This window comes from Triturus cristatus, chromosome 10 (assembly GCF_964204655.1).
Source record: "Triturus cristatus chromosome 10, aTriCri1.1, whole genome shotgun sequence".
Taxonomy (NCBI): domain Eukaryota; kingdom Metazoa; phylum Chordata; class Amphibia; order Caudata; family Salamandridae; genus Triturus; species Triturus cristatus.
Genome location: NC_140593.1, coordinates 857,794,529 through 857,810,414, shown reverse-complemented (window position 1 = coordinate 857,810,414; position 15,886 = coordinate 857,794,529). Strand labels below are relative to the sequence as shown.

Here is a 15,886-nt window from a genome sequence, read left to right as displayed (position 1 = left end):
AGGGCAATATTTATAGGCAGTCAGGGTATTTTTAAAAGACTAGTAGTGCTAATTGAGCAACATATATCGTGGGTCCTACACTAATATCTATCACAAATCTGCTAACATGATTTTTCATATCTATACAGTTGTCCTACTTTATGGAGTTTTAAAGATTACAGCCATTAAACTGAATAAATTGCTCATAGCTTATGGAGTTGTATGAATATTGTAATCCTTTAAATTATCTATTGCACGTAACTGCAATGATTTGTTTGTTATGAAAATAGTTTATGTAAATAATCACAAACACATGAAATGAATGGAAAGTTTTTTCTATTCATTTCCTGTGTATGTTTTGAAATACGGGTACATTTAAGAAAGGGAAAAGGCAAATATATTTTGTATAATTTAGACACTTTTACGGTATTCAGGGCCCTTGCAGCAAGGTCGCATGGTTCGTTTTACAGAATGCTTTTGCTTTGTGTTTAGAAAGACCAAGAATACATCCAAGGCCAAATATTTCTGGGTTTTCCTACGGGGTGTAGTCTGCACAACCAATTGTGTAACATTAGGTCGGATCTCAAAATTGAGGTAAAATGACTAATTAGGATGCCCTGTTGATGACAGCTGTCAAACTCGGACAGGCCCGGTTCTAGAGGGTGGCCCGGGTGGGTAAGGCCCACCCAAACCTCACTTCGGCCTTCCTAGTCACGGCATAAAACCAATTGCAAAATGCACGTTCGTTTTCTCTTTCTCTGGGTCATCGGGCCCAACATTGTGGGGATCTTGAGCAGCTGTGGGCTCGGCTGGGCAGTGTCTGGTGTCCTATCTCAGCCACACCCAATTTTTTACAGGCCTTTAAAAGACCATTTACATGTCATTGTGAACTGGTTAATGAGGCTTTGGTTTCTTTTCACTGGTTCCAGTACCCACTGGGCCCCCACTCTGCCTATTCCTTACATTTGTATTTTAATTTTACTGCCACAGAGGGAGAATCCATTTAGTGAAAAGGCTTATCAGGAATTGGGTTGCCACCTTTCCTAGAGAAAAATATTGGCCATTTGTTGTTTAAGGAGTCTGCAAAGACTTGGGTGTGATACAAAATAGGGCTCTAAATAAATTTGTATGTATTTATTTTTAACATGACTTTGCTGTCTTTGTTACCTTTAATTTGTTATGGATCATTAATGCAACTCTGGAACACATTTAAAAGTACTTTCTATTTATATGTGCTGTTTGATGTATGCAAAGATAAGGGCTAAAAATGCCGGCTTTAGGTGCTTTTAGTACTGGCCAGGACATCAACATACCAGTGGTGCTTGTAGAAATATGGTCAGCTGGCAACCCTAATCACGAGATTTTGTTTGTTGCAGGATCTGCAAATTATTTATTTCCTCCACCCCATCACTGATTGATGCCATAATAGCAATAGTTTAACTTATATCTGAAACCCTACTTGCCAACCGTCAATACCAAGCTGATTACTTCAAGTGTTTGGGAATACAACCTGCATTCAGACAACTCACTCCTCATTCTCACCACTCGCGCTCACACTCCTCTCACAGCGATCATTCTTCACTCACATTGCTCACTATGCATTCATGCTGTTATCCTGCACTCACAGCGTTCATCCTCCTCTTACCCTGCACTCACATGAGCACACTGGTCACCCTGCACTCACAGTGATCACATAGCACTCACATCACTCACCATGCACTCATACTGTTCACCCTGCACTCACCCTGCAGTCACACGGGCACACTACTCACCCTGCACATGTGACATTCACTCTCTTGCCACTCTCACTGCTCACACTGCAATTTCACTCAAACAAGCACAAAACGTACTATGCATTCATTCCTCCCACTCTGCACAAACTCATATGGGCACATCACTCACCATGCAGTCACTGCTCTCGCCCTACTCCCACACTGGCACATTGCTCACCCTGCATCACATAAACACTCCTACAGCTAACCTTTCATTCATTATGGGAACACCACTTACCTTGTACTCACACCACTCAAACCAGCACATCACTCACCCTGGAGTCACAGCACTCATCCTACACTCCCTCCTCACACCCTGTACTCATATGGACACATCTCTCAGCCTGCACTCATACAAGCACTCTGTTCATCCTGCCTGAGAACAGGCACAATACTCTGCCGGAACTCATAGGGACACACCACTCACCCTGCACTAATAACTCCTCTCACCATGCACTCACTAGTCACTCTAACAGTTCATCCTTCACTCACACTTTTCACTCACATCCTGGAACACTACTCACCTTGCGTTTACACTGCTCACACCACCCTGCATTCACTCCTCTCACTCTGCTCACACTCCTCTCACCTGACACTCACCTGGGCCGTCCTCTCATATCGTATTCATGCACCTCACTCGACACTCACATCGGCACAGTTCTGACCCTACACTCGCACCACTCGCGCTGCTCTCTTTCACACTATTCATCATCACCCAGCGGAAGACAAGAGATACCAGGGTGCATGAGGTGTAGTGGCACCAGGGCCCAGAGACCTGGAGGGAGCTACCGGATTAATGCTATATTTCACAGTTCAAACAGGGGACCCGTTTTATTTCTTGCACTAGGGCCTAAGACACACTGGCTATGCCACTGTTAGCAACCAGAGATGAAGGCTCTGGGAGGGGAGGCTTTTTACATTTGTGTTTCGAGTTTAATATTACAGCCGAATTCTGTAACTTCTTCCTCAACTGTTGGAGGTCTCGTGACATGACAACACAGTGCACCTTTCTTAAGACCGCAGTGGGGTCGGCAGATTGGTGTGGTTAAATCGCCTGGACTCTGATGGAGCCAGATCATTCCCAATGGCATAACCTAAAAAGATTGGGGCTCCTTGCAGAATGTGATGAGCGCCCTCTGGGCTGCCCATATCTCACAGATATTCATTGGCTATGAGATGACTGGGGCCCCCTGAAGGGTTGAGGTTCCCCCTAGAGGGTCAGGGGGCCCCCCTGCACCGAAAGGCTACAGAGGCCTGGTTACACCCCTGAGCATTCTATTCTAAACGATAACTAGTGTAGAAAAATGGAGAATTAAGGTGCTCTGGGACACAGCACTCAAATGTAAATTACAAAAGGAAAATTGGAGTTTATCAATGAAAACTTTAACATACCATCATAAGTAGAACATACATGTTTTGGTCCGCTTTTTAGAACTTGGATTGGTGGAAATGCACAGATTATTTAATGCATTATCTGTGGTCACCATTTGTACTCAATTGTGTGTTGGGGGTGGTTGCGAACCTGGAAGAAGGAGCCTAGTTCCTGCGTAGGGACATAGGGTTTGATCTCCCGCATTAAGTGGCAACCACATTAAAGCTGATGTAGGCTGACCTGTGAGATAATTGCAGGCCTGGTGCTTGTGTTGTTGAGTTGTTGTTGATCTACCCCACAGCCAGCAATACTGCAAAGTGTTTTGTGTAGTTGCACTAATAGACTAAATGAGAGATTAGCCCAGAGAAAGCTACCATGAATCAGATGGCTGTGTGCTACGCTACCCGCAACCAGCTTCCATTCTCTCTGGGATGAAAGGCGGCATCTTGTTGAAGGGCCTAATTTTGAAATTATGATTAAATGGCATCCTGAATCACTTTTTGAGTCTCTGCTTTGCCACCAATACTTGTAGATTTCTATTATGTTAACCTACTCTTGCTTATCCTCCTTACTCTTCTTACTCAGTTGTCTGAGATGGTGGAACTGTAGTTTTAACAGTTCCATGTGAAATGGCATCCCCAAGCTCCTGAAGACATGGGGATTGCAGCCTGGAGAGTTGGTGATTTCAATCCAAATTCCAGCAGTTCTGTCTAGGCGTCATTTAATTTAAAAACCTTTCTGGAGGTAGGAAAACCATTTGCCTGTATGTGTAAGATGACAACTTCCCTCCATGTTAACACGGACATTGTTTTCAACCATACACTTCAAACTCACAAATTATTTGTATTCAATGTTTGTCTAATTTATTTGATAGAAGCAAACTAAGACTACAACACAAAAACAGCTTACATCTCTGTATCACTGCCTACCCCTAAACCCCAAAATGAACCTTAGCTCATTTTATCATTACTCTACCCTCTATTTACTCTGTATATACACAGAATTTGCAGTTTGTATCGTGGTACCTGTTTGGAAGCAGGTATGATGTAATCTAAGACTTGTAGGCTACCTCCAGAAGGACCAAAAATTGGGCCCGTTGTGGCCCACCCAAAGGCACCCTTGGCCCATCCAGATGAAAATTCCTGGAGCTGGGCCTAAACTCTGGCCTACACTGAAATTTTGAAAATTATGTATCTTATGGCTCACCAGTACTCTGCTGTTTGTCAGATTTTAATAAATTGTTTTCCAAAGCATGGTAATGCACTTCTAGTCTCCCACATGCGGGAACAGATCCCCACCAAGGCTTGCCCCCCAATGTTCTTCCTCTGGGTCTCCTGAACATGGGGACCTAAGGATAACCTGTCTTTTGGCCTCTGATATAACCCCAGGCCTGTTTGGAAACGTACCACAGCCATATATTTTCAACATTCATTCATCCAAAGATTTATATTGCGTAGTGCTAGACCTTCCTCATCCTGCCTAGCTGACTGTGAGCTTGTCCAGCAATTGACCTCAGTAAGATTTGTAGCACCTTTTCCCCAGAACATGGTAATTCACTCCAGTCTCACCCACACTGGAACATATCCCTTCCACACGTGATGTGATCACTAGCTTTTTTCTTCTGGGTTCCCAGAACATGTGGCTGTCAGCCATGCATGGATTTTGTATGGGTTTACTGTGCCAACAGGTGATAAACTGGGTCCAGGGCATTTTGGCAATTTTAAAAGATGCCCCAAGCAAAATGCTGGTTTAGGGTACCTGTCTTTTGGTCACAGACATCTCCCCAGGGCTTTGTGGAAACATACCACAACCATATAAGACTTGTATTACTGTTACTGGGTTCTATACCTCTATCCTCACTGGCTGGCCAATAGATTGAGCTGAACATGAAGTTTATCCAATTTTTAGGATTTGTTTGCCAGATCATGGTAATTCTCTCCAGTCTCCCTCATGCAGGAACATATCCCTGCCAATGCTTCACATCTATCTTTGTACCTTTAAGTCTCTTTAGCGTTTGGGGTAACAAACATGTATATGGGGTTGGATGTATTGCATTTTTAAAATTTGCAAGCAAAATTCCAGTTTAGGGTACTTGTCTTATGGCCACAGATATCACCTACAGGGCTGTATGGAAACATGACACAGACATATTTTTTTTATTACATCTACACATACTACAGTTTCTGTCACTGGGTGCCATACCTTCCTCACCCAGATTGGCTGACTTCCAGATTGCTAAAAATCAGACAATTGTTGCGTTAAGCACATTTGTTTGTCAAAACATGCCAATTCCTTACAGTTTACCTCATGCAGGAACATAGACAAGGTTTGGCTATCCAGCTTTGTTACTCAGGTCTTCTGCATGTGCTGGTACCAGACATGTATCGGTTTTCTGTGAAAAGAAATAATCTTGGTGATCTGTATTTTGGAAATTTGGAAAGCAGCAGCAAGTGAAATGTTGGTTTCACTTGTCTTCTGGTTGCAGGTTTAACACCTGGACTTCTATGGAAACCCACTACAACAAAATGTTTTTATTATCTACACATCTTAAGATTTTGTTGGCTGGGTGCCAGACTGCCCTCACCCTCTCTTGTCCTGGACAACGTGCTGTAGAAAACATTTGTCATATTTTCAGCATTGTTCCTCCAGAACATGATAGTTTCCTTCAGTTTTGCTCACACAGAAACATGCCCCCCCCCCCAAAGCTTGACCCACGTTTGTGTTACCCTGGGTCTTCTGAGCTTGGGGTTATCACACATAGGTGGGGTTCCATGGGTCTGACCAGGGATCCACAGTCTGCATGTCAGGGTATGTGTTTGATGGAGGCAAAACCATTGAGGAGGTCTGCAGTGTTTGGGTGCAGAGTGGGCCAGCACAGCGAGGAAGGTATCAACCTTAGACTTTTCTTAAAACTAGAGGTACAATGGATCCACTGTGGTGTGGTTCTCATGCACACCCAACAACCTTTATTACACAGTTTCCTCTGCATATGCTAAAGTATGGTTAAAAAAATCACAATTAACAAACAATTCATAAACGTCAGGCAAAAGTCATACCATCCACTGTTCCCACTCTTTCGTGAACACAGTACCCCCATGTATATGTGGGCCTTTTGTTCAGGGAAAGAATAGCCAACAATTGTGACAGTGTTGAGGACCACAGTGATGTTATGTTGACTTTACATGGCCACTTATTTGGCGTGCTCTTATCAGATACATAGGCCTACCCAGACATGTGGTACTGTTTTTATTGACTGTTGTGTGGGAACACTGCAGTGGGAATTTTGCTGTTTTCCCACACATTCCCGAACTTGACATCACAGAAATGTGAGGACATCTTTTTTCTTAACCAATGTATAACCTGTGTAGAGAATTCTGGGTAAGAAATAGTTCTGAACAAGCATTTGCAAAGCCAATAGGTCTTGCCTATGCAAGAACTATTGGCTTTGCAAACATGTTTTAGCTATTTGTACACCAGCTTGGCGGCTGTTCACCATGGCTAAATGTTAGTGGTGTAAAAGAGAATGACATGAAGTGGAGTGTCATAAAGTACACTGTCATGAAGTAGAGTGGGGTGTTATGGAGTGTTGTAGAGAGTCGTGGAGTGGTGTAAATTGGAGTGAAGTTGAGTGTCATGGAGTGGTATAGAATGGAGTGGCATACTGTTGTGGCGGGAGTAGAGTGGAGTAGAGCCTCGGATAGTGGAGTAGAATGTTAGTGTGGAGCAGAGTGCCATAGAGTGTTGGGGAGTGGTGCAGAACAGAGTCGAGTAGCCTAGATGGTATTACATTGAGTGTTGTAAAGTAGAGTGGAGTAGATTATCGTAGAGTGGAGTAGTGTAGTAGAGTGGAATGGCATAGAGTGGTGTAGAGTGTCAGAGTGGAGGACTGAAGTAGTGTGTTGTGGAATAGAGTGGAGTAAAGGGGCATGGAGTAGCACAGTGGGAGTTGCATAGAGTGTTTTATAGTGGAGTAGTGTCATAGAGTGGAGGAGAGTGCCATAGAGTGGAGTAGAGTTTAATGGAGTAGAGCTTCATAGAGTGGAGTGTTGTAGAGTGGACTAGAGTGAACTGGCATGATCTACAGTGGTGCAGAGTAGACTGGCATAGAATGCATTGGTTTTGAGTAAAGAGGTTTAGAGTTCTGTTATGTTATTTGAACTTTATAAAGCACAATGAATCATACTAAAGGTAAATCTGTGTGCTAAGCCAGCACCTAACCAACAGCCTTAAGCTAAAACAGCTAGGTTTCAGCATTTTCTTAAATTTGGTGAAGTCTGAGCAACCGCGTAGATGGAGAGGAAGTTGATTCCAGGCAGTGGGGGCAGTTAAGGAAAAGGCTATGCTACTGTATCTAGATCTATGGGTGCCGGGGACAATCAGTAGCTCCTTATCACTAGATCTTAAAGTACGTGAAGGACGATAGCGATGCAGTCTATCCTTTAGGTACAAAGAAGCTCTTCCCAGCAAGGATTTGTGGGTAAGGCAATATATCTTTAAAACGGTGCGCTTCCTAATAGTGAGCCAATGAAGAGCTCTGAGAGTAGGCACCGAAGGCGAACCTCCTGGGAAATTACAGAACAGGCGGGCAGCTGCATTTTGTACCACCTGGAGCTTGGACAGTAAGGTGTCGTTGACGGCCATGAACAATGCATTACTTTAGTCAAGGTGGCTTATGTCCAGGGCCTAGACCAACGTTTTTCTAGCAAATAATGGTAGCCAAGGAAACACCTTACTCAGTAGCCTCCAATCGCAAAGCAGGAAATGCAGGTTGCAACTATGTGACTCTTCATGGATAGCTCCTGGTCTAGTTTGACGACCAGATGTTTTGCAGCGTGACTTGGGTGTAGAGTGGAGTGGCATAGAGTAGAATGGTGCAGAGCAGAGTGGAGTGGCGCGGGTAGATTGCAGTGGCATAGAGTGCAATGGCTTAGAGCGTAATGGCATAGGGTGGAGTGGGGCAGAGTAGAGTGGCATACAGTGCAGGGTAGAGTAGATTTTTTCAGAGTAGAGGGAAGAGGTGCAGGGTAAAGTGCAGATGTTTAGAGTAGAGTGTAGTAGCATAGAGTTGCGTAGAATGCAGTGGTGCAGAGTAGATTAGAGTAGAGTGCATTGAGGTAGGGATGAGTGGTGCTGAGTAGAGTGCAGTGGCAAAGAGTAGCACAGAGTTCAGTGGCTGAGAGTACAGTCTTGCAGAGTGGAGTGTCTTAGTGTGTGGTGGCGTAGAGTGCAGTGGTGTAGACTGCAATGGCGTAGAGTACAGTGTTGCACAGTAGAGTCCTGTAGAGAGCAGTAGCCTACAGTACAGTAGTGGAGTACAATAGAGTGGCATAGAGTGCAGTGATGTAGAGTGCAATTGTGTACATTGCTGTAGAGTGCAGTGGCATAAAGTGTTGCAGAGTAGAGTACAGTGGCGTAGAGTGAAGTGGTGCAGAGTAGTTTCCGTAGAGTGCAGTAGCATAGAGTGTATTGGGTTTGAGTAAAGTGGTGTAAAGTACATTGGGTAGAGTGCAGTGGTTTAGTGTAGAGTACCGTAGTGAAGTAGAGTAGAGTGGTGTAGAGTGGCGCAGAGTGGCGCAGCATAAAGTAGCGTGGCATAGAGTGCAGTAGTGTAGATTGTTTCAGAGTAGAGTGAAGTGGCATAGAGTGGAGTGCTGCAGTGTAGAGTGGGGTGGTGCAGGAAAGAGAGGAGTGGGATAGAGTAGTCCTGTAGAATGCATTGGCGTAGAGTGTAGTGGTGCAGAGAGTAGTGAAGTGGCCTAGACCGGAGTGGTGTAGAGTGCAGGGGCAAAGAGTGCAGTGGTGCATAGTAGAGTAGAGTAGAGTGAATTGGCTGAGTAGAGTGGTGCAGAGTAGAGTACAGAGGTGTAGAGTGAAGTGGCATAGAGTGCACAATAGATTAGCGTGACGTAGAGTAGAGTGGTGCAGTGACGCGGAGTAGAGTGGTGGAGAGTTCAGTGGCGGACAGTGCTGTGTCGCAGAGTAGAATGTAATAGAGTGCAGTGCTGTAGAGCAGAGTGGCTTAGAGTGCAGTGGCACAGAATGCAGTATTTTAGAGAAGAGTGGTGCAGTGTAAAGTGACAGACAGCAGTGGTGTAGAGTACATTGGTGCAGAAGAGAATGGAGTGGCTTAGAGTTCAGTGGCTTAGAGGGCAGTGACATACAGTGCTTTGCCATAGAGTGCAGTGGCATAGAGTGCAGTGGTGTAAAGTAGAATGGCTTAAAGAATAGGGCGCTGCAGAGTAAAGTGGCATAGAGAGCAGTGGTGCAGAGTAGAATAGAGTGGCTTGGAGTGTAGTGGCATAGAGTAGAATGTTGCAGAGTAGTGTATAGTGGCATACAGTGCAGAGGCGCAGGGTGTATTGGTTTTGAGTAAAGTGGTGTTGAGTGCATTGGCGTAGAGTGCAGTGGTGTAAAGTTCAGTGGCATAAAGAGGAGTGGAAAAGCACAGAGTGAAATATGGCGACAGAGTGCATTGGAATAGAGTAGATTGTTTCAGAGCAGAGTGAAGCAGTGTAGAGTACAGTGGCATAGATGAGAGTGCAGTAGTGCAGAGTAGATGAGTGGATTAGCATAAAGTGCAGTGGCGTAGAGTGGAGTAGTGCAGGGTAGAGTGGTGATATAGAGTGTAGTGATGCAGAGCAGAGTGACGTAGAGTGTAGTTTCGTATGGTACATTGGCATAGAGTGGTACAGAGTAGACTGCAGTGGCATAGACTAGTGTGGTGTAGAGTTCAGTGGCAGAGAGTGCAGTGTTGCATATAGAGTGGCATACAGTGCATTGGTATGGAGTGTAGTGGAGTCGAGTGGCGTAGAGAACAATAGTGCAGAGTAGAACCGAGTGGTGTAGAGTGCAGTGATGTAGAGTAGAATGGTGTAGAGTGCAGTGGCATAGAGTGTTGCAGAATAAAGTATAGTGCAGTGGTGCAGAGTCGATTGGTGTAGAGTGCAGTGGCGTAGAGCGCATTTGTCAGAGTTGAGTGCAATGGCGTAGAGTTGTACTGAGTGAAATAGAACAGTGTGCTAGAGTGGAGTGGTACAGCTTAGATTGCAGTGACATAAAGTGGAGTGGCACAGAGTAGATTGTTTCAGAGCAGAGTGAACCATTGTAGAGTGCAGTGGTATACATTAGAGTGCAGTAGTGCAGAGTAGATGGGAGTGGTTCAGCATAAAGTGCAGAGGCGTAGAGTGGAGTAGTGCAGGGTAGAGTGTGGTGATATAGAGTGTAGTGATGTAGAGTGGCGTAGAGTGTAGTTTCGTAGGGTGCATTGGCATAGAGTGGTACAGAGTAGACTGCAGTGGCATAGGATAGAGTGGTGTAGAGTTCAGTGGCAGAGAGTGCAGTGTTGCATATAGAGTGGCATACAGTGCATTGGTATAGAGTGCAGCGGAGTCGAGTGGCGTAGAGAACAGTGGTGCAGAGTAGAACAGAGTGGCGTAGAGTGTAGTTTCGTAGAGTGCATTGGCATGGAGTGGTACAGAGTAGACTGCAGTGGCATAGGCTAGAGTGGCAGAGTAAAGTATAGTGCAGTGGTGCAGAGTCGATTGGTGTAGAGCGCAGTGGCGTGGAGTGCATTGGTTAGAGTTGAGTGCGGCGGTGTAGAGTTGTACTGAGTAAAGTACAGTGTGGCAGAGTGGGGTGGTACAGCATAGATTGCACTGGCGTAGCGTGGAGTGGTACAGAGTAGATTGGAGTGGTGAAGAGTGCAGTGGTGCTTAGTAGAGTGTGTTGGCAGACAGTGATGCAGAGTAGAGAGGCACGGACTGAAGTGGTGTAGAGTGGTGTAGAGTGAAATGGTGTATAGTGCAGTGCCGCAGTGTGGAGTAGCATAGAGTGGAGTGGCGTAAAGTGAACGGTGCAGAGTAGAGTGCAGTGACGTGGAGTTGTGCAGAGTAGAGTGGGGTAAAGTGGAGTATGTATGGTATGGTAATGCGCTGCCATTATAGACAACACATCTTCAATTGAAATGACCATTACATTTGCAATAATAAAAGTATACATCGCAGAAAATGTAATGTGTGGAAATGTCAACATCTAGTTTATTGATTTGTTTTGATGATATTAAAATATTTGTTTCCACCACACGCCGGCTCTAGGGCTGCACGTGCGACCGGTGCCACCGTACCGGGTGCTGACTCTTCAAGGAGGCGCCATCCTTGGAAGTATTTTATAGCTTTAAAAGCACCTGCTTCTGCATTGCTGGCCTTCGGCAATTCTCATACAGCAATACAAATGTCAAGATAACTACGGTGACTAATGTTCTTCCTGGAGAGAGAAGGAATTTTGTCTAGTAGAAGTTTTAACTCATTGTATGGAAGCACAGAGGGTTTATGTGCCTGCTGCCAAGAATGTGTACCATGTAGATCAGAAAGTGCATACATTTTAAATCAGTCAGTGCTTTTGTCAGAGAGATCCTTTTGTTACTGGCAGTGTAGATGTCAAAATCCTAACATGGAACAGCGAGCTAATAACTGTCAAAGAGCTGCATGCAAACTGCAAGATATAGATTAGAGCATTATAATTTGTCCTCTGTCTTTTATTATTCTAATGTTTCAAAAAGGGTTAATTTTGGTGAGAATAAAAAATCCCTATTATTAAATGTAACCCCAAACCATGGGGTTATGTTTTCAATTCTGAGTCTGTGCTTCTCCAGACCAAGCACTCAAACTAAAATGTCTACCAGTATGAATGTCATGTGACTCCTACACCTTGTAGTCTTCTGGCTTATGTAACATTTCCTATACACTGATTTACACACCTATGATTGATTGTCTCTGTGTTGTGTGTATGTGATGTAAAGTGCTCTGACACCCTACACTGGTATAGGAGGTGCTATACAACTAATTAAATACATGTGAGAGAGTGTGATTATGGAGACTTGAGGGGACCCTGTGAAAGGGTGGTAGTGAGGGAGTCTGTGGGGGGCGCCAACAAACATTGTCGCACAGGGCTCCACCAGTGCTAAAGCCGGCCCTGACAGAATTACCCCATTAGTCAGCATGATTGTCACATAATTCCTTTCACTTTGAAGTCGGAGAAAGGAAAGTAAACACCTAGCTCCCTATGGAGACGGAGCCTGACATTTGAACTCCGTTTTTGAATGCACAGCAAATGTGACCAGATAGGAACACGATTTAAAGGCCTGTTTACAGAAAGAGAGCACTTGGAAGGATACTGTAAATATGGTTTGGGCAACAGGAAGGACGAACTCAAGCTGGACAGCCTAAACCAAATTAAGCCAGCAAACAGAGATCCAGAAAATGTGAGTTACAAACCACAAAACCACTGGTAAGCAATGGTCAGAATGCATTCCTAGGTCAGCTTTCTGTATGTCCCCAAGATGTCTTTAGCAAACTAGACAGCGGCGCTCTTTGGTGGGCTGTGACCTAAAAAAGAATGGAAGACCCAGTTATCCCTAGCGAGCTGGGCTGTAAAACGAAATAAAGGTGCTATGCTAACAAAGGAATCTTTTTTATATGAATCCAAGGAATCAGCTGAATTTTATGTCCCTAGTACGGTGACAATATGAATTAATCGAAGGGGAATTAATCAAATGAAATGTTGTTAGCATACCACCTTTATTTAAGAAATCACCAAGGACCCCTCCAAGGGTCTAGTGTTCAGAAATATCTGGTGTTGGGAGGTTTCCCTATGCCCCGGAGGAGCTCTGGCCCTAACATGTGTATCTGTGCCCAAACTTGGCAGTCAGATGCACTATGGATTTTTAATTAGGGTTAAAAAGAAAACCCAAACAGCGTCCATACTTCTAGCTGGGTGCAGACGTGTGTCTGTGTGTGGTTCATGCCACAGCAAGGAGCCAGCACGGTTCGGATTTATTCTGAGGCTAAAAAAGAATGCAAATGGTATCCAAACTCCTTGGTGGGGGCACAAATGTATGCATTTGTGTACGTGTGTGTGTGCTCTCAATGGGGAGCCACCGGCTGTTAGGATTTATGGTGAAGCCAAGAAAAAAGAAACCAAACAGCACATGAGGTCCTCGCTGGGGTGCAGGCATCTGTGTGCCAGCGTTCCTCGCAAGGGTCAGACGTGTGTTTGTGTGCCTGCAGCCTAACAAACAGCCAGGCGCTGTATGGGTTTTTCTGCGGCCTAACAGCGCCTGGCTCCTTGCTGGACTCTCTTTGGTGAAAAAAACAATCCAAACAGCCTTCTGGCTCCTCACTCGGGTGCAGATGTGTGTGTGTCTGCAGCCCAGAGCGCAGATTTGTGTGTGTTTCCACCTTAGTGAGGAGCCATGTGCAGCTTTGATTTTTTTCTTGTCTAAGAAGTAATCTAAACAAGGTCCTGGTTACTCACTGGGGTGCAGATGATTGTGTGACTGTACCCCAGCAAGGAGCCAGCTAGAATTTATTCTGAGGCTAGAAAAAAGAAAAGCAGCATTGAGGGTCCTTGCTGGGGTGTAGACGTGTGTGTCTGTCCCTTAGCAGGGAGCCAGGTGGGTTTGGATTTTTTCTAAGTCTAAGAAAAAATGCAAGCAGCGTCCTTGCTCCTCACTGAGGCACAGATTTTTGTGTCTCTGCTCCCGCGAGGGGCCATGTAATGGTTGGATCTCCAAAGAGCATCTGTCTTCTTGCTGGTGTGTAACACTGTGTGGCCGTGCACCATAAAGGAGTCAGACACTGGATTTGCAGGCTGATGAGAATTCAGATGGATCTAGTGCCATGATGGCGCACACAGACACATCTCTGTTCTCTCCCAATGCTTCTCTTCAACAGTGAATCACTGGGTCACAAAGGAGCTGTCCAAAAATGAATAAGGAAGAACGCAAGCCCACAGTCCGTGCCTACAGTTTGGTTAAGACAGTAGAAGGCATGGAACCCTATCTCGCCCTTATGCACAACGCGCAGGAAAGATTTTTAATTACCAGATTTAGGCTCAACCTCTTACACCATCTGTTGTCCGATCCACCTGGTTTTACTGTTACAGTTGAACAGAAGGGTACCTGCGGCTGGGACAATAGGTCTCCGCAGGATACCCTTCATTTTGTTTTAATATGCCCTTTTTATTCGGTACCCAGACGTAGTTTTTTATTAAGGATTTTTAAACAAATGAGGTTCAGACATGCTAAGGTTGCCCTTTTATATTCACAAAGGTCTGAGAACCCACTAACATTGGCTTGTACCATAAATTTTATTAAAGTTGCAATAAGACTTAGGAATACCAGGGGCCAACTCCGAATGAACTGATGACAAATGAACTCTGTGTAGCTATTGTAATTGAAATGAACTGAATGATGTTTTTCTTTTAATGTATTTCTGTACTTTTATGATATTTTTTAAATATCGAATAAAGAATTTGATGATGATGATGATGAATAAGGAAGTGTGTAGTATTCTCCTATTACTATCTATCTCTTATGATAACGTGCTCCTAGCTGCTCAGCCTGCGTGAGTGTTCCGAGTGGAATGTTTGGTGTGTGGGCCATGTGTGGAATGCTTGGGTGACTGGATGAGAATGACAGTTGGATGGATGGGGCTGAGCAGCTAGCAGGCTGCGCCCGGTGGGGTTGCTGTCAGCGACCTACTCCTGGCTTATGATATGGACTTTCACACTTGCTGTTGGACTTATTCTACTTGTGTACCTGCTTACCTGATACCTGAATAAACCTACGTTGACTTAATATCTCCAGTGTGGTCTCCTGATTACTACAAATTGGGGATTGGAAGGGAAGGGACTAGGAACAATCCTTGTTCACCCTTCTAATCCCCACTTCCTGATTCGTTAGGTCTCGCCTGACCCAGTGCATGCGCTGGTCTGGCGAGACTTATTGAGAGGGCTCCAAAAAGTGCTACCAGGCCAGCCTAGAGCTATAGTGCATGTGCGCGGCGCGCGCGCCACTTTTACCGCGATTACTTTCACTTTTGCGATCACTTGCACGGCCGCTTGGCATAGCCAATAGGTCTCGCTTTTGGGACCTTATAAGTATTTAGTTATGCAAATGTTGCATAGCTAAACACTTATAAGGTCCCAAAGGCGAGACCTATTGGCTATGCCAATGCTTGTTTTTTTTCTGTTGGTGAGCTCATAGGGGTGAGGGAGGAAGTGGGCTTCTCTTCCTGCCAGTTCTCCCCCTTCCCTCCCTACCACCAACAGAAAACATTGTCTCAAGGTGGTGGGCATGGAAAAGGAAGAGCTGAGTGAAGTAATAGCTGCCCTTTGCCCTTCCAGTAGCCCTGCCCACCTACTTGATCATTGGATGGAGCTGGGAAGGACTAAGGAATCCTAGGAAAATCTAGGAAGGAATAAGTGATTGGAGATTCTTTGCGCTTGAAAGATGGGGCCTAATTCACAAAATACTCCAGATTTACATGCGGAGATTGAAATTTCCGTTTTTAAATTATTTTTTTTGCCATTCTCAAACAGTCCTAGAAGAAACACTAGAAAACACAGCAAGGTGCATGCTTTGAGGCATATTACTGGAAATGTAATGTGGTATATTCCCAGAGATTTTCTTTCCTCTGTTGGGAAAGCATTTTTCCCAGTGGAGGAACACCTACGCCTACATCTTTTCAAGTTTCAAGGAGAGACGTTCCTCCTCTCATCTTGGAAGGGCAGTTAGCCAGATCTTTACTGGAATAAAACTCCAAGCATTTCCTGGGTGTGAAAAGGAGCTCGTGAAGGACTGCAAACTCACTCGTTTTTGACATTCACAGACTGAAAAGTCAAACCATGCCTTTTTCTACCCACTCTTCACCCCATGTATGGGGTGAACTACTGTGTAATTCTGCATAGTCAGGGAGAGTAATTC

General features: G+C 44.8%; 1 protein-coding gene across 1 annotated transcript in view; it reads left to right on the top strand.

The window, feature by feature from the left end:
- ABCB8 (ATP binding cassette subfamily B member 8) overlaps positions 1-15,886 on the top strand; it is a 432,700-nt gene that overhangs the window by 36,907 nt on the left and 379,907 nt on the right. The gene's annotated exons all lie outside the window — the stretch shown is intronic.